The 19,266-nt window shown below is 34.2% G+C and overlaps 1 protein-coding gene across 1 annotated transcript in view; it reads right to left on the bottom strand.

The window, feature by feature from the left end:
• LOC105069465 (cadherin-10) overlaps positions 1-15,256 on the bottom strand; it is a 159,947-nt gene extending 144,691 nt beyond the window's left edge. Inside the window, exon 1 of the mRNA XM_074356588.1 lies at positions 14,722-15,256. The gene's annotated coding sequence lies outside the window, so the exon portion shown is untranslated. The remainder of the gene's footprint in view (positions 1-14,721) is intronic.
• Positions 15,257-19,266: the final 4,010 nt, after the last annotated feature.

Below are 19,266 nucleotides of genomic sequence, written 5' to 3' on the forward strand. Positions count from 1 at the left end.
AATACGTACTTAAACCAATAAATAACTATAAAGCAAGAGTCAAAAAAAAATCAAAAAGTTGCATATTTCTTTTGGGGGGGGCATAATTTAGGTTTATTTATTTATTTAAATGGAGTTACTGGAGATCGAACCCAGGACCTCATGCATGTTAAGCAAGTGCTCTACCACTGACCTATACCCTCCCCGAGGAAGTCACACATTTCAAACTAAATAATGTCCCCTTTAATGCATCTACTTTCAAGAATAAATTTTAAATGCATTTGTGAAACTTTCCTTGTTAAAACTGATTTTAGAATCAGTGTATGGGCTCAGACACAAAAACAGCACAATAATTTCTAGTTACAATTATTTATCTAGTGTGTGCTTTCAAATCATTTAGCAAGAATTTTAAAATATATATGGCCGTACAACAACTCCAGATACAGTAGGTCTAGGGTGGGCCAATTTTGAATACTAAATGAATAAGATAATCAACCAATCAATCAATCAGGTTGAGAAAAAAACTGCCTTAGAGTTTGAACTTATTAAAAAAAAAAAAAAAAGCTTTAGGTTAATGGAGAGATCCAGAATATTATCCAGTAGAAAAGAAGACTATTTTTGTGTGTTTAATGATATTTAATCTTTCAATTACTCTATGGTAGTATATGTATCTGTAAAAAGTAAACCATAATATATGCTCTACTTATCTGATGCATTAATTTCCTTATCACACATTTGCTACTATGTGGCAGTTTGAGCTAAGTGCTGGGATTGTAGAAAAAAATGAACAAGATCCTGGTTTTAAGAAAATAACTACATACAAAAAAAGAAATAAGGCACATACAAAAAAAAAACAATTCAAGGGAGATGATTGCCCATGGTAAAAGAGAGGTATAAATAAAAAGTTGTAAGTTTTCCAAAGCTAGAGTGCCCTTCCAGCAGGAGAACTCAAGAAATACCTTAAGGAAAAAGTAACTTTTGAAGTCAACCTGAATGGTATGTGTTTTACCAGCAGAGTCTGGGGGCAGAGTGGCCAATAAACAAAGCTAGAGAAATTAAAAATAATAATAATAAAATAATGCATAAAATAAGGAGAACTCACTTGAAACTGAGAGCTGGTCAACTTGTCTGTATTTTGAGGCAAATTACAGGGGTTTGGACAGAGGAAACTACAAAGATTTTAAAGATCATATCAGGTTAAGAATTTGGATTTTGCCCATAAGCAGTAATAATGCTGGAAATATTTATTAGGAAGTTATTAATTACAAAACAAAAACTAAAACAACTCTGCTAAGTGCTTTGTAAGCATCGTTTCACTTAACCCTTGTAACAGGTTTAAGAAGTAGCCACATTGTCCCACCTTCAAGACAAGGAAACTGAGGCTTAGCTAGATTACGTATCTTGGCCAAAATCCCCAAGCCCCTTGGTGACAGAAGAAATACTCTACTGCCCGACTCTGAGTAGAGAATAATTTAGCACTACGTATTAGCATCTCTCAAAATGGAGTTATGCAGAAAAGTGTTTGAGCTAGTGTGTGACACAACGTGTCACAGCAGTAAGGGTTTAGATTTAATCTCATCCCTGATGGAGCCCCCTCTTGGACTCAAACACTGGCATGTGCAACTCATCTTTAACTTCAAAGTTAAATTCACATGCAATTCCTTGAAATTATCAGCTATTTTCTGTGCTGACTGTCTCTTGTAAAACACCAAAAGGCATTCGAGGTTAAAACGTTTGAATATGACTTGTTTTCCATCACATCTTGATGCCTAACATACTGCCTTCCCCATAATGGAAAATCAATAAATATTATTGAATGAATAACTGTATGAAAAAAAATGAATTAAAATATGTTTTAGAAAGAGCTAGAGAGGAAAGAGAGATCAGCCAGGAGGGCTCTGGATGTACAGAGAGCCAAACCTCTTGTTTCATTAATTTCACCTTTTAATAACCAATAAAATAACCAATAAAATAATACTTTCAAGTCCCCCTTCACCTTCCCCATGATTAAATTTCCACGTTCCCTCACCTAAATTCCCCTAAAACTTTGTTCATCCTACAAGCAAAACACTAATTTATAATGTATTTACTGTTACATGTTGCTCTTTCCAACTATGTTTTCTTCTCATTGAGGAAGGGACCATATTATCTACCACTGTTTCTCAAACTCTTAGAAGGTTGTATAATATATATTAAGAACTCAAAAATGTGGTTAAATTGTGAAGGAAGGATGTAATCTGAACCTTTTCTCTAGTATTGAGTTGGAATTTTTTTTTTTAAAAGGACCAATTGTACAGTTTTTATACAGTTAGAATTAAAAGAACTTGTCAAATAACTGTATTTGAGGAGGAAAATGTAAGATTATAGACAATGCATTTTAGCCCTAGGACAGTGAAGAAATTTTAAAGAATTTTAAAAATGGTCTCAGGATAATGGTTAATTGTCAAAATCTCCCTTATCACTTGAGGTTAAATTATCTTTGGGCAAACAGGTATGTTTAGACTAAAATTGAGAAGGAACTAGAAATTTCTAGCTAAAAATGTCTTGGGTTGTTTCTTGGTTTTTACTCACCAGGGGAGATGCTCCCATTCATTTCCTTTTATATTTATAATTATTCACTTACTATTCATTCTGCAGAAAAACCAAACCAAAACAACAACAAAAAACCTTGCTCTCAACAACAGCACTAAATGTGGCTGTGACATCATCACAAGGTTTCTTCTAAATTTTAAACATTTCTAAACTCTTAAATATACCATTTCAATTTCTGTCTCCCTTTTGGAGTTGAAATAAATACTTTGTTTGTATATTTATTTAAAATACACAGTGTGCAGCACTGCATAGAAAAAAAAAATAACCCTAGCAGTCTTTTGAGAATCAAAGCAAATCAATAGTAATATCTCTTAGAATAGAAGCACTTTTGTTGACAGAGGGAACATGCTTTAATGGGAAGCAAAGTAATCTTTGTTTTGTAGTCAGACTGTTGGGCTGTGCATGAGAAATGACATGCCCTGACCACTTGTTCTACATTAAGAGGCAGCCTGGCATGTTCAAAACAGAGAGAAAATGGTTTGCTTTATAAAGATGGACAACTCATGGCTTTAATACAGAACATGTAGATAATCTTCACAAGATTTTTTTGTTATTTTATAAATTTGTCTTCAGTTCCCATGAAGCTTTAATCTTTTAAAGGAATCATCCCAGTGCCCCAAGAGAGGCAACTTGGGAGCTGTTCACACTGCAGCCCTTAAATGTGACAAGGCTCTTTCATGTCCAGTCTCGGCATTGAAGCCTTACTCAGTTTTAATGATGATACTTTGGGATGATAACATAAATGTTTCCAGACATAGAGATAGATAGATAGAAAGATAGATAGATAGATAGATAGATAGATAGATAGATAGATAGATAGATAGATAGCTAGATAGATAGATAGATAGAGAGGTAGATAAGGAGAAAGAAAGAGATAGAAAGAGAGAGAGAGCTGTAGATAAAGCAATAAATTAGTGGACTTACTTTGCTCATCTATTGCTATAGGCAATGTATAAAGAAAATTCATTCTGACCAAATTTCTTTATTTTTACCTTCAGCTAAATAATGAGGGTAGATAATGAGAGGATGAGGAAGATCACACAAGGAATCAATGAAGGTTCAGACTTCAAAATCTAGAAGTGTTTGTTTTTGGTTTCTGGGAAAGAATTATTTCATTTTTAAGTGCAGGTTCTTTCTTGTGAAATTGCAAGAGAAGCAGTAACCAACCATGGGCCCTGCTCTTATGCAAATGTGTTGTTAGGTTATAAAAAACCTAGCAAAAGAGACTTGACATTTGGCGAATATGTACATTACACTATGTAAATTATAAATTATTCTGATATTTATGAAAAAAATGAAAGCAAACAATTTGTCTGAACTTCCAGTGAGCCCATGGAAAAACACTTTCAATGACTAGGGGTTGCTGGTACCAGTTCCAAGCTCTTTATGCAGGCTATATGTTTACAATTAAGTTTTACAAGATGCAAAAATCACAATAATGCAGCCCCTGATTTATTTGTGCTGCACACCAGAGGATGTTGGAAGGAATTTTGCCTTGAGAAAGTTAAATGGCTAAGGAGCCATTAAAGCTGACATGCAGCTGCACAGTAAAAATATATTTTAGTTTAAAAATTATATCTTGCCTCAAAAGTGTTGTTTAAAGTATTTTGTTTAGATTTCTGCAAAACAGTATTTTCGTAATTCATATCAACATGTAAATAGTAAATCGCTTCAATCTAAACATGATCCATTTTTAGTGCCATTTGATAGCCCTTAATGTAAGTTCACATTGGTTTCAATGTTTTCCAAGTGCAATGTTCACTTGGACAAGAATCTGAAGGGAGGCAGCTTTCCTTAATATACTACAAGATGACCACAAGGTGGCTCCAAACACCGAAATATGTTATTTTACCTCTTGTCAAGTGAATACCAGAATTTACCCTCTAAGTGGGTCAATACTTCAGAAAGATAAACTCATGTCAACCCTTTGATTAAGTATTGAAGTATAATTTATATTATTTTTAAATGCAGATAGTCAACACAACACATCAAGTGGTTGAAAACCTTGAAGACTTTGACAGACTTTGAAAGTAAATTACTTAGTCTGCATAATTACTTAAGATTTCATTCAGGTTTTTGAAATTAATTTCTCTGGTAGTTTTGCACAATTTTATTCTCACTTGCTTTTCAATTAAATGAAAGGAAATACATACGCAATTTAATGAACTTTTTCTCTAGCATAATTAAAGAATTTTAAAACTAAAGAGAAAGCATGTCTAATTTTTAGCCCTCAGAAGGCCTCATTCTGAAAGTTCATATATCTAGAAAATCAAGTAACTAAAGTATATAATATTAACTGAATATTTTAAATTGGCCATGGTAATAAGTCAGCCATAAAGTTTAATCATTTAGCCAAATATGATAGTGTACTCATGACAAAAAAGAAAAGAATCTTATTAAATGATCATAGCATTAATAAAGATCTTATGAAAGAGATTATGAATTTGATTAAACAAATAATAAATAATTAAACAGATAACAAATGTAAATACAGAGCTATGACAAAAAATGGAATTTACTATAATCACAAAATTGTACTTGTCGGTTAGTTTTAGTAGTCTCTGTTATGACACCTCACCTTTACATATTGATGGGGAAGATTAAGTGTTAAGCATTTTCTTTAAATATGTGAATTTATAACATAAATACATTCACTAGTCCTGAATTATAAATAAAACTGGAAAATTAAAACTGTGATATAATTCTGAACTTTTAAAAGAAGTTTTAAAAAGGAAGTTCATATGGACTCATAGAAATGTATATTTTGTAACCTTAATGTTTTGGTTTGTTTATGTTAAGTCCATAGAAGTCATTTCAGATGCTTTTCAATATAGCATCAAATAGAGCCACAAAGAGGAAGAAAAAAGCAGGAATAGTTACTTTTAATTGATCTCCATATCACTTTAAAATGTGAAGAATCAAAAAATGAATTATCTAAGGAAAACCTGTTAAAATTTTCACATTTGCAGCAGCTTCTGTCTCCATCAGTTTCTGGGACCTTGTCTAAGAAAGCGGTAGCCCACTGACCTTTCAGCTTGTAATATAGACTGCAGAATTATCCTTGAGATTTATAGGTACCAAAACTTTAATGGGATTATTTCTGTAATGCACTGGCTCTGTTCATCATTCTTGTTCTAATTTTCATTACTCTGACCTCAAGAAGGAGAATCTGTGAAAGGAACCATCATTGCACTACATTCAAAAATGGTACTTGTTTCACCTGAATGAGTTTATGAGGCTTATGGAACTCACAACAGTTAGTCTCCATCTTTCCAATGCTTTCTCCTGTCTCTGCCTTTTTGGGTCCTTCACATCATTTTCAGAATTCATATCCATTAATTCCCTTGTTCATGTAATTAACTAGATGTGATTCTGAGAATGTAATTTAAGTCTGTAGGTTACATTCTCTCTTTAGGCAACTGACATTTTCACAATCATTAGGGAATAATTATATTTTAACAGGAATATATTGAGTCCTTTCCAGTTACTGTAATGGATGGTATTAGCCCTTTCCAATTGTAACAACAGATAAACTAACTGTGTCCTTGGAAATGATATGATTCAAACTCCCGTTTTCATAAACAAAACAATTGGAGTGAGAAATTTATGATGTTGATAGTAGAATTAGTGACATAATGAGACTTAAAACACCATGTAGTTTTCACTTCAACACAAATTAAATTTTAAATTTAAATTAAATTTTCACTGCAACACAAATTGAATCTTAATGTGGTAGCCAAATCTGCATCACAAGCTATGGTTAAAATAAAACATACTAAATATTCATGAAAAAGCATGTCATATGAAGTTACAAATAAGAATACCAACAAAAATATCAGGCAACAGTAACAATATAGATAGCATTAGAACACCTCTGTGCATCTGGAATTGGTAGAACTCTATAGGAACTGTGTCTTTCAATCATGACAACCACACTATCATTTAAGGACATTGATTAACCCCATTTTACAGATGAAAAAAACTACCAGCAATATTAAATATTAAATACATGGCATGTGACACAGGATTTGAACCCAGACAGTTTGGTGCCATCGTCCATGTTTTATCCATCAAAAGTCCTTGTGAGTATACGTAGGTCAGAGTCACTACATTCATTAAGAAAGGCAGTCTCAGTGTTTCTGGCATGTAGCCTTATCACCATGTCGTCTCCCTATTAAACATGATCTTTTTCAGGTGTCCTCACAAAAACAGAATATTACATAGAAGAAACTTTCTGACAGAGTGACCAAGTTTGAAACTCAGTGGCTTCTATGGACTGAATATTTTAATTGCTTGTGGGGGTGTGGAAACTTCTGTTCATAAGCATTTTTAGTAATACAATTTTGGGATTTACTTGGTCTTCAGATATGTACTTTTCATTTAGGCTTTGTGTCTGGGATCAGAAAACTAGACTCAAATTTGAGTCCTTGCTGTGAGATGACCACTGGCTCTTGCACATGTGAAGTGCATACATCACCAACCAAGATGGCAGCTCCTAACTGACGCACCAATTCAGGACCCACTCTCAGGACTCCAGCTGAATAAATCTGAGGCTACACAAAAATGCCTAATTGAACTAATCTGCTAACTTATTTCGATAGTTTCTTGAAAGATGTCATGGAAACTTGAATACAATTATAAAAAAAAGTGAAATTAGAGCCCCATATTATACATCTGAAAAGTACCTAACACTCATTGTTCTTGTATTAATCAAAATTAGAATATAATAGCAAGTAATGTGATTCATTTACTGACTCTGTGCAACAGAGGTTTTGCTTTGTTTTGTCTTTCTCTTCATTCTTGTATCTCTGGCTGCTTGTACAGTGTCTGGTTTGTGGTAGATACAAAAACAATAGTGACTTGGGGGGGAGGGTATAACTAAACCTAGTAACCCCCCCCAAAAAAAGAATAGTGAATAGAAAAATGAATGAGTGAATTAAACAAGATACTGGGAAATTTCTTCAGTAGTTTACATAATAGAAAATCAAAAGTGAAAAATCTTTTAGGTGAAAAAGTAACTTCCCAATGACATTCACTACTATTCCAGGTTATTTGAAACATTTAGAACATAACTAATAATATTTGTGTTATAAATCACATGATATTTAATTGAGAATATCTCACATTAAAAACACTACCTCCTCAAGCATAAAATTTATATTAGATTCATCTTCATATCTCTGGGTAAGGCAATAATGGCTCATAGGAACTTCTCCCAAAATGAATCAAATTAATCAGAAGCCAAGAAAAAATTGAGCAAGTGATTGTTTAGATATCAGGGGATCATTCAAATTTATTGAGTAAAATGCAAAAGAAAATATAATACCTGTAAAGGAATAAATATACAGCTATATAGGACAGCCCCAAATCTAAAGACAGTTAAATTAATGACTGTGAATTTTGTGTTATCATAGTACTCACTTTGTGAACAGTATTAAAAATTGAAAGTTTCCATAAGTTTTTTTGGGGGGGAACAGTGGTTAATATGCAATGTTTTAGTTTGCTTCTAGAAAGGACGTCTCTTCTCATTCACACGGTTTTCATCTTGGATCCACCCAGAAACGGGTTTGATCCAACCCCCACCTATAAAGTGGTGAATTAATGTCTTTACTCTGAAGTCAAAATTGTGATCGCTATTTCTCTAACTCCACATCTCCACTAGGCTGGGTGCCCAGCAGAGGCGTATACCTAACACCGACATGTCCTTGTCCCAAAAAGAAAACATGTTTTTCCCCTCTTTTGTTCAGATTTCATACTCAATGATGGAGGATAGTTCAATTTCAAGGGAAAAAAGTTTAGCCAAGCAATTATTTCTCTTAACTTAGATTTTAGGGATTTCATTTCCTCAGTATATTTTTAGTATTGAAAATAAATGTATCTATTCCCAACACAGTGATATTTTACAAAATGATAACAATAAAAGTTACATAGAACTATCTGGTTATTAAATGTTGAAAAAATTAGGGCATATTTTTAAAGACTAATGTATTAGTTAGAAGATATTCTTGGAAAATGTAGGGGGTTTTTTGTTTTTTGTTTTTTGCATCCATCCCAAGTCCTTATGGCCGTAGGTAAACAGATCATTTATTTAGTGTAGAAATTCTACAGAAAAGTCTCCACTCTTCTCTCTAGCAGGGGGTAAAAATAGAAGAACTAAAAGAGAAGAAAAGGGGAAGAAGAGTGCTTGGCATTCAATTTTGAACAAATCTCCAAAAGAATAACCAAAGCCTTGGTAAAGGGAGTGGATAAAGAAATAAGAAAGACTTTCTTATAGGTACTTATTCACGGGGGAAGGATTTATTCCAATTTAGGAGCAAGATGCAGACAGAATAAATGTTTGTGTTGGTAGCTTTCACTCTCTAGAAACTACACATGGAAAAGTCACTCTGGTGACAAAATACAGTTCAAGACTACAGAGCAGGAAAAACCCCAACTTACAATGCTTCAGAAAGAAGTAAAAAACCAAAAACCAAAAAACTATATATATAGAGAGAGTATAGTATAGTATATATACATATACACACTTCACTAGCCTAATGGTTAGTCATTATGTACTTAGTTTCTGCTTATTTGGTTAAATAACTTGATAAACACTTGATTTTATTACAATGGTTTCTTTTCTCTATGCCATTGCCAAAGCAAATAAATACCATGCTGTTGGTATGAAAGTAATATGTAATTCATAATCTTTATTTTATTAGCAATAGATTGAAGGCAATGAGTTCAAAGTAGTGAAATTTTAATTTTTTACTTCCTTTGAAGCAAATATTTCAAATAAAATAATTAATATACTATACGGGTGGAAGATTTACATGGTAAACACAAAGCCTGCAGGTAGTTTAAATATTTTCAAATCAACCTATATGTGGGGCTATAGTTTAAAGCTGGTCCTAAGAAGTCAGATCATCCAGAAACATTATGGTTCTTCATCTAGATCTGAGGTCTGATCCAAGAATTATGGAAATATTCTTTACTTTTAAAAATCACAGGAGTTACCATGGTTTTTCAAATGGACTTGATTTAACTTGGGAGTAGAATTATATGAAAAAGGAGAATCAGCCACATTTGTGATATTAGCATTATGCAAAAAATATACTCAATAACCCAGGGAAAATAATTCCCCAAATGTTCTGCTGAACTGGATTATTGTTACAGTTTATGTTTCCAAATTTTCAACTGGAAACAAGAAAGAGCAATGGTAATTCTTTATGCTACAATATCTAAAATAGACATTTGCTCATTTTATATGAGTTTACAATTTTAGATTACAAACTCGTAATATTTGTATTTTGCAACAAAGAAGAATAAACATGTCTGATGAAAGGCTGCTTTCTGAAAACATGCAATTTATGTTCAATTTATGTTTAAAATCAGGGCTCTGTCAGACTATTTCAGTATCATCTGTTCCAGTAAATCAACAAAGATTCCCAGTCAATAACTGATGTCCTGAGTACAATAACTCATACCTGTGCACTGTATATTCTGATACTTCAGAGAAGTCATTTCATTAATAAATGCTGACTCCCCATACCTGGCTTACTAGTGCAGTAAACTACATTGGCATCAATTTCAGTTCCTTAAAAGCCTAGGTGTTATAATGTTTATAGGAATTGCTTTCATTTGAAAGGACACGCTCTAGTCAACTGAATTGTCATATACTTTATGCTATAATGCAAAGGATAATGTCGTAAATCCAATGTATAATGTGGCAGATGATAGAATACTGGCCATAAAAGTCACAAGATGTACAGAAATATTATTTCATATAGGGGAATATAAAAAAGCACATGGGAAATTCATTCAAAGACTTTTGTCATTGTCCTAATGGAGAGAGGGGAGGAAAAAGGGAGGGAGGAAGAAGGGATGGAAGAAGGTGAGGGAGAGGGAGAGCTAGATCAGCAGGACTCTGAAGTGTTTAGATATGTCATCTAAAGAGGAATTTCCTGTTGTGAAGCAATGTTGTTGTATTATACCCTATAGCCTGTGGCTTAATCCCATCCTGAAACTGGAAATGTTATTTAACTTTTATATTTCTGCATCATATAGAGTATGTAGAATCAAGGCTGCTTTCTTAAAAAAAAAAAAAAGCTGGTGAGAGTGATTTAAAATCTAGATCACATGGTTTGGTAAAGCGTTCTGTTACTGACAAACTCTCTAAGGCTCTATGTCCCTCTAGGAACATTGTTATATGAAGGCATTTCAACTTCCTATAGACAGTTACTGTTTTCAAGGAATACTCGCTTTACCTCCTAAAATGAAATAAAATGTAACTTTATTTTACTCATTTTTACTCAATTTTCAGCTTTCCCTTTCTTTAAATCGACTACTGGTATGATGATATTTAACAAATGTTTCTTAGTGATGGAGAGGATGGAACATCACATACATTGCAAGAGAGAATAGGATAAAAACAAAAAGACACTGGTGGAAACAAAGCACCTTTATTGTTTAAAAAAAAAAGTTGCTTTTTTTGTGAGAAATTGCATTGATAATGAGTTAAGCAAAAGTTATACTGAAACACTTTTTGAAACTCTCAGATGATTTTAACTGATCGATGCTAATATTACATTAAAATATTGCATTTCCAGAAATCTACAACTTTCTGTGATAGGTGTGATTTTCTTATGATGTTTGTGCCTCTTGAGTTAGTTGGACAAAGGAGGTATGGCAAAGGCAAAAATGGCCTCATGTGTTTCAGACATCCTTGCGAAGGACAGCACAGCTGGATTATAAAAGGGCTCGAGGGCTCATACTCAAATATCAAGTGTGATGAAGCCGCTATAGGACAAGAGAGGAGGCCAGGGGTGACCCTGGCTGATACTGTTATCTCAGAAAACAGGCACTCCTTGTCGACTGTTTGAGATTTTCTCATTCAGATGTGTGATTTAAAAGGTCTACAATTTTGAGTGTTGAATTTATTGGAGGTAAAAGCAGAGATTGTTATAACACTGCTCTGTGGACATAATTCAAATGCTTTAACTAGAAAAAAAAATAAGGCAGATTTTGAAATGCTTAAATTCAGGATTTTTCTTCGATCAGCATATTTTGGGATATTGTAATCACACAAAAAATTAAATGTTCTCAATGAACTCATTGGCCTGAATAAAATGTGAAAAGGAAAATGATTTTTCATGTTAAGTTTCATTTCTCAAATATCAGTTCATAAATGCTATTCCTTGGACTCTTTTTTTTTTCCAAAATATTCATAAGAGGGATCATATACACTTGGTATAATGTTTAATCTATGCCACCAGTGCTCAGCATTAGCCAAACAAGAATGAGGGCACCTTTCTTCACTTTACGTTACTTAGTTTTTAACTTCTGTTAAAAGTAATATGCTTAGTAAAGTGACTTTTCTGAAACTCTATTCCAGATAATATTTTAGGATAATCAAAAGTAGAGTTTTCAAACATCAGCCTGAAATCTGGAGACCAAACATCTGCATAAAATTACTTATGATTAGCATAAATAAGTTTTATATTTTTTGACTTAATACTTTGTTGTTTCAGTATTTTACAAGCACTTCTAACGTGGCAACAGTATTAGAATGCAATTTGCATAGCAGAAATAATATATTTTGGCCAGTGCTTTCAAAACCCAAGGGCTGGACTAGAGGTAGTTGTGTTTAAACCCCTGATTTGTATGAATTGCTTACTATGCAACACTGTTACTGATAATAACACTTAACGAAAACATGGTTCACTTTGCTGCTGAATCAGCATCATAGAGTTAATACTGTTCCTGTGCTGCAGCCTAGCGGAATGATTTGGTATAAAAATGACATATTCCAGGAGCACTGTGTTATCACTTGCTGCAAAGTAGGTTAAGAAATATACAAAATAATTCCTAAGCTCAGAAATCCCTAGATAATATACACTCTGCATCATTCATTTGTTAAAATATGAATTTAGGTATAGATCAAAAACTGCATCTTAAACTCTGAACTCATATTCCCATATTTTGGAATTAACCTTTTCAGTTTCAAATACACTCTTTTTCAACAGGGGGAAAAAACCTCTTTCAGAGTACACCAACTTTCTCAATATTGTGCCAGAAATGTATATCTCTCTAAACAGAGTATCAATTTTCTATCCCTTTTTTCTTTTATTTTTAAGGAAGAGCTCAGTGTGGGTGAAAATCTAACTGTGTAATATTAAATGCAATACCTGTACTGTTCTTATCAACAAACAGCTAGTTTTTGTAAACATCGAGGAATATCACCTGAAGCATTAATTAGGTTCCAAACATTCTTACCACTGACCTCACACATATGCATGTATATGTGGATGTCATACAGATTATGTGCTCCTTTCCAATGTCCCTGTTTTTTTATTATTATTTTTTTCTTTTTTCAGACATCTAAGTGTATGGAATTCTATTCTTTGATTGGAGTCAGGGAAGGCATATACATTCACCAAGGAAGTCAATTTGTTACCAGCAAGTATTTGAAACCCAAGAAGTACCTGATTTAATGAAAGCAGATATTGATTCATACTTTAAAAACACATCCAAAAAAAAAAAGAAAGCAAATAAAAGAAGCATTTCTTTATGCTTTTATCATCAGAATGGATTTATATTTGATGTATCCCTAAGCCACAAACACTCTGTTTAGATTTGTGCACTCTCTAATGCCTTTGCTCCCCCCATCCCCAGTAACCACTATTTCCTTATACATTGCCCATTGAATACATACATGGCACACTGACTATGCTTCAGGGAAGGGGGCAGGCAGATTATCCATGCAACTTATCATTTACCTATTTTTCTGTGACACAAACCTTTTCCTCTTTTCTTCATCACTTTAACTAAAAATGAACCTAGAGCTCTTGTCAATGACATAATGTTTTCATGAAAGTTCTACTAATTAAAAATCCTCACCATACCAGACCTAAAAAATGAGCACCCTCTTGCCAAGCGTTATTCACCACAGAGAAGCTCTTGTAGCTACATTTTAAAGAAGGATACAGAGGGGGATGGTGTGGAGGGAAAAAGTCTACTAACATATACATTGAGGTATACCAGTTGTCAGCATCAGAGGGACTGATTATTTTTATTATAGAGACTTCAAGACCAAAAAAAAAAAAAAAAAAAAAAGGAAAAAAAATACCCTGCACCTCGAAACAGCTCAGAGTAATGGATATGCAGTTTTGGATAACAGAAGCTTTTACTGGAATGAAGAACCATTATAGGAAATAGATCTGTTTTTTGGAAGCAAAGATGAGAGGTCAATTTTAGAATGATGTGTGTCTTTGATTGCACCTGTAGACCACCCCTTCCCTTTTTAATGATAAGGAGCTGGAAGGTTTTTATTGCAGTGGCATAAAAACACTTTCAGACTACTGCTTTTGCCCGTACTTACAGTGCTATCAATAGTTATTTGTTGGGGACATGCATTTAGTCTTGCAATGTGCTGCATTAATTTAACACCACATAAAATATGGATTTTATTGCAGCAGAGACAATAAATGCTGCAACTGCTGACTACATGCATTTAATCTCCCTTCTTCATCTTTCCCCTTATACTTCTGATTCAGATATGAAATGTGAATCGAGGAATTATGCCTATTCTATTCCCGATAAACGCCAATCTATCTTATTTAGGTAGATGCTTTGTGACCACTGGCAGGTTCAAGGAATCTGTCTTTTGCCTGTCATTTCTCTTTATATTGAACCTACAATGAACTCTGACCGTAAGTAAGTGCAGAGCGGATCCATTCGTACGGAATGTAAAGCAATGCTGGATGATCTTAGACTTCACAGCAACAATGTTCTCCGCAACTGATTTTTAAAATTAAGACGCACAAGTACAGGCATGACAAAGGACACTCCATAATATACTTTCAGCATTTGTTCAGAGTGAGTGAATTCACAGACTCTAACAACATGACCCACTGCTGAGCATACGCAATTTATCCAGTTTTACATTACCTCTCCAGATAGTCAAAGCAGTTGCTTCTAGAACCCAAAATACAGGTTTATGGTTAGTAAATTTTTATGTCTTAAAAATAATTATTTGAAAATAACTGCTGAATACAACTTAAAAACAAACATTTTTCCCCAGGGAAAGAAAATAAGAGACCTTAAGGGAGTTAGGAGGGGGAAAAAAGAGAGAGAGAGAGAGAGAGAAAGAGAGAGAGGAAATCTTCCTACCTTTTTTTTTTTTATCAGCTTCTGGATAATGGAAGTTGGTCCAGTCAAAATAACCCTGGAGAAATTGTCACTATGTCCCCTTTTTTTGTTTGTTTTCGGCTGTTAGTTTCTATCACTGATTCTACTTCAATCTAACTCAAGCTTTCTCTCAGCATCACTTTTAACTCTGGACGGCAGGGAACCGAAGAAAACGGGGGCGAGCTCTCTCTGATTGGCTTTCATTCAGTGCTTCTGATTAAGGGGAAGGAAAAAAAAAAAAAAAGGAAGAAAAGAAAAGAAAAGGAAGGAGGGGAGGGGAAAAACCCTTCCTCACTCGGAGAGAAAGGTTCTGCTGATAGAGCTGCAGCACTCGCCATGGGAAGGCTGGAGACTGGGGAAGTGCTGGCTTTTGCTAGCACACAGCGATTTGCAAGTGAATGCGAGGGGAGGGCGCATCCGAGGGGAGGGCGCATCCGAGAGGAGGGCTTCGGCGGATAGGCGTCCCCTCCCCCTCAGGGCAGAAAGCCTCTCTGTTTCAAGGCTAAGGTAATCAACCCGATCTAATCCGGCTGTGTCCGTAACGCAATCTCAGGAGCGGCACTGCTTCTTGCAATTCTTTTTAAATAGATACTTCTTCTGACAGATATATTCCTGCACCATCCTCACGCCAGACGACCGAAATACACGAACCGAGTGCCAAGTCAGATCGCAACCAGATCTGACACGTTACCAGAGTGATTTTCGCTGCGGTTTACATTATTTATTTTTGCTTTCCGTGAACTTTTCTCTCCTTGATTCTCCAAATACCTTATTTTTGTTGCTCATTGTCATAGGAGAACACACCTTGCTCATCGTTTTGGAATGTCCGTGAGCTAGTCTTGTCTGCTTAATCTTAGCTGCTTTGCGTTTTGATACTTCATAGATAAAATATTTTATTCATAATGTAAATATGCAGTTAATGCTATTGAAATATTTAGACTTTGGGCTTGATACAATGTCCTTTTTTGGTTTTTTTTAAACTTTTTTTCCTCAGAAATATGAGTGTCATGCCCAAACGTCCACGTGGAGGGGGTGGTGCGGGGGGAGGCAAATAATACATCTAGGTGATTCTATTTACTTTACCATCTAACTATTCGTCTCCCTATTTATTTATCTCTCCATTAGGTTGGAATCAACCAAAACCTTACCAAAGGATGTCAGCATAGCTCCACAAAATAATGAACACCTTTATATTTTTCTGGCTACATGTAGATACTTTTTTAAATAAATGAATTACATAAGCATACTGTAAAATAATAATATACTATAAAAATAATTGTAAAACTGGAGGAGGAATTATGAATATAATCTTGCCTGTCTATGACTTTTTTTAAAAAATAGATAATACTGCTCAGAAATGTTAAATGAGTTAAGATCACAGAGCTAACTACTGACAAGAGTTAAAACAAAAATGACAGTTCATATTTTATATTTATATAAACACATTTCTATAATTATATGACATATCTACTTACGTGCATTTACAGTTCCAGTTTAGTTCTGGTTCTGAGACGCCACACTACCTCCTGGGGACATATTTGATTATTCTAACATCAGTAGGCCCCTCACACAGACAGAATAACAGGAAAAGAAAGCAGCTCAATCTGGGAGAGAAAAAGGGCGCAGCGATTCTAAATTAGATTTCAAAAAAAGTTTTAGTATACCACAAGGTTATTATATGACCAATGTTACCAGCTAGTTTTATATTCTAAAATACCAAATATTTCTGTTCAATAAAATGATATGTAGAGCCGAAAGGGACTTTTGAAACTCTTAATTTTGCAGACGAGGGCATCTGGAAAATTGTGATGACCCTGCTAGAGTTGTGTGCTAATTCTTACATTTATCTCAAGTTTGCGTATCTGTAGTGTTTTGTTTTGTTTTGTTTTTAACAGAGTACCTTAATTTTAGAGTCAGGTAAAATAAATATTCTATTTTTTTTCTGTAATGTATTTGTGTTAATATGAAATATGTGTTCAGTTTCATGCTGCTGTTGACATATTAAAGTTGGCTGTCAAGAGAAGGTATAGAATCTCATCGTCTCTATACAGAAATTATACAGCATTCAATTAAATGTAATAGGTCAGGTGCACACATGGATGATGGACTTTTATTTGATTAACTATTTTTGTATGTTTATTGTTCATTTCAGGATAAACGACATGATATGAGAAGTTGCTTACATTATGTCTAAATGGGTCCACTTGAGAAAATAATCAAAGGCTGAGATCAGATATAAAATGCTGTTTTATGAATGAAAATACATGTTGCAATGATGTATTCCCCAAATAATAATTGCATTTTTTTTTAACAAGATAGAAGTTCATTCTTCTCTTACATACATTTCTGAGTTGGTGTGATTGCTATGCTCCCTGTAGTCATCAGAAACTCAGGTTCCTTTTCTCTTGATGCTCAACTAGTCTTGTGGAGTTGAACTCATAGATGGTATGAGTGATCACCCCACATCAGCTTTCTAGAAAGAGGAATAAAATAAAGACGGGAAGGATGCTCCCTTCCCTTGGAATCTTCTATGATTTCATCAGATGGAAATGAGACACTTGGCTACAAATTATTTTAAGGGAGGCTTGGAAATGTAGTCTTTACTCTTGAAAGCCATTTGCTCAGCTAAAATCACTCATGCTGCTAGAGAAGATGACAGAATTGGATAGAAATAGCAGGAGTGCCACTACCTCTATGTATCATACAGCAGCATGTTTTATAACTGTTTAGGGAAAAAACCAAAAATTTCCTCTTGTTTAAAATTAAAATTTTGTCATGATGTTAGAGAATGGTATCCATGCAAAATAAATTTTAATCACACTTTAAAACTTTGAAGAATGAAACAATGGTATTGCCGGTTATTGCATTTTCTGTTTTAGGGTCAGGTAGTGTATTAAATAAATGACAAAACAGCAAGACATCCATGTATTCCAAAATTCACAATATGTAGATACAGATATGAGAGTGACAGAGAATTTGAACAATGAGTGTATGAAAACTTATCCCATTTTTCTTAATGCCCTCCTTGCATGAGATTCAAATGCTACCCTATTGAATAAAAACTTTAGTAATAAAAATTAAAATACAGAACAAGCAAAAAATTGGCTAAAAATTAAAACCTCTGATAATTTTTGTTTTATTAAGCAACATCATTTTTCAGTTCCTTCTTTCATTCTATAAATGGTTTAACTTGGGATTCTGCTAATTTCTCTATTTCTTTTGAGTTTTCTCCAGAAATACTGTGTAAGTGAGTCCTGCAAATTAGGTAAAGCATCCCTATAGTCGCCAATGTAAGGAACTGTCACCCCCATGGAAAGTCAGTAAAAGGAACAGTGGGCTCTGTGTAAATGGGACAAATGGATCAACGCCTCACAAAAGTGTCCCTCAATGTGAGCAAAGGCCACATGACCATTATAAGCAAATAAAAGCTGATGAAAACTTTAAAAACTACATTCCCATACTTTTTAAAGCTAAATGTGAAATTGCACAGAAAATGCCTTACCATAATCATAAAACATTCAAGACATTGAAGAGATGTTTTCATTATAATAATGGGACCCTTTGAAGGCTACCTCCTTCATTGCAAAAGTAAAAGAGGCAATTTGGTTAAAATCAATTAAATAAATGAACTTTCTATTCCATGTGGAATTATATGCCTAAAAGTTGTCACGCTCTTGCTAAACAACAATCATTAGTCCTTAAGGTGTCACTTGCTAAACAGCTACATACTTGTTTTAAAACAATAGCTCCTCAGGCATATTTTCCAGCCTTTCTTTTAATGGTACAAGAGATTATATCACTTTCCACTATAACAGTTAATCAAATCTGGTTCTCTTTTTATGGCTGTGACATGAGAGTGGAGAAAGTCTACTCTGCTTCACCCTCCTCAAATACAGTGGCAAAAAAAACAAAAACAAACAAACAAACAAAAAACACCTGTCATAGCTTGTTTGACACAACATTTTTTCTAATCTCCAAATGTAAAAGTACATTGCCCCAGCAGTGAGTGGTCAAGGAGGGGAAAGTGGAATCGAATGAGATTCCAATGGAATCCATATTCCATTTTTCAGATGTCCTCATCATCTTTGAATTAGAAATCAAGTTAAATAAAGAGAAAGTCAAGGGGAAAAGCATCAATGTGGCCACATGGATAATAACTGAAGAAGTATGGCTTTGCCATCACCCTTACCTGAGGCACTGTTGCCGGCCGTTTGCATCACAGCAGTGGGTGTGTGATTCTGGAGCTAGAAGCGCTCTTGATATTCACTTAGTCCTCTTGTTTTATTAATGCTGTAAATTACCATCTATCACTAATTATTGTTATTTCATTTATTTTGCCTGAAGTAGCTGGAGGGGTTTCTGTTATCTGCAACTGAATTAAAACCTGTTTGTAACAGTACCCTCTGTTACTACTGATAAGCCCTGTCTCAACTTTTCTTAGACCATGTGATTTGGGAGTGGGACAAGGGAGGCTCGAGCCAGGAAAAAATTAAAATATCAAATCGCCAGTTATACTTCCAAAAAAAT

This window comes from Camelus bactrianus, chromosome 3 (genome assembly GCF_048773025.1).
Source record: "Camelus bactrianus isolate YW-2024 breed Bactrian camel chromosome 3, ASM4877302v1, whole genome shotgun sequence".
Taxonomy (NCBI): Eukaryota; Metazoa; Chordata; class Mammalia; order Artiodactyla; family Camelidae; genus Camelus; species Camelus bactrianus.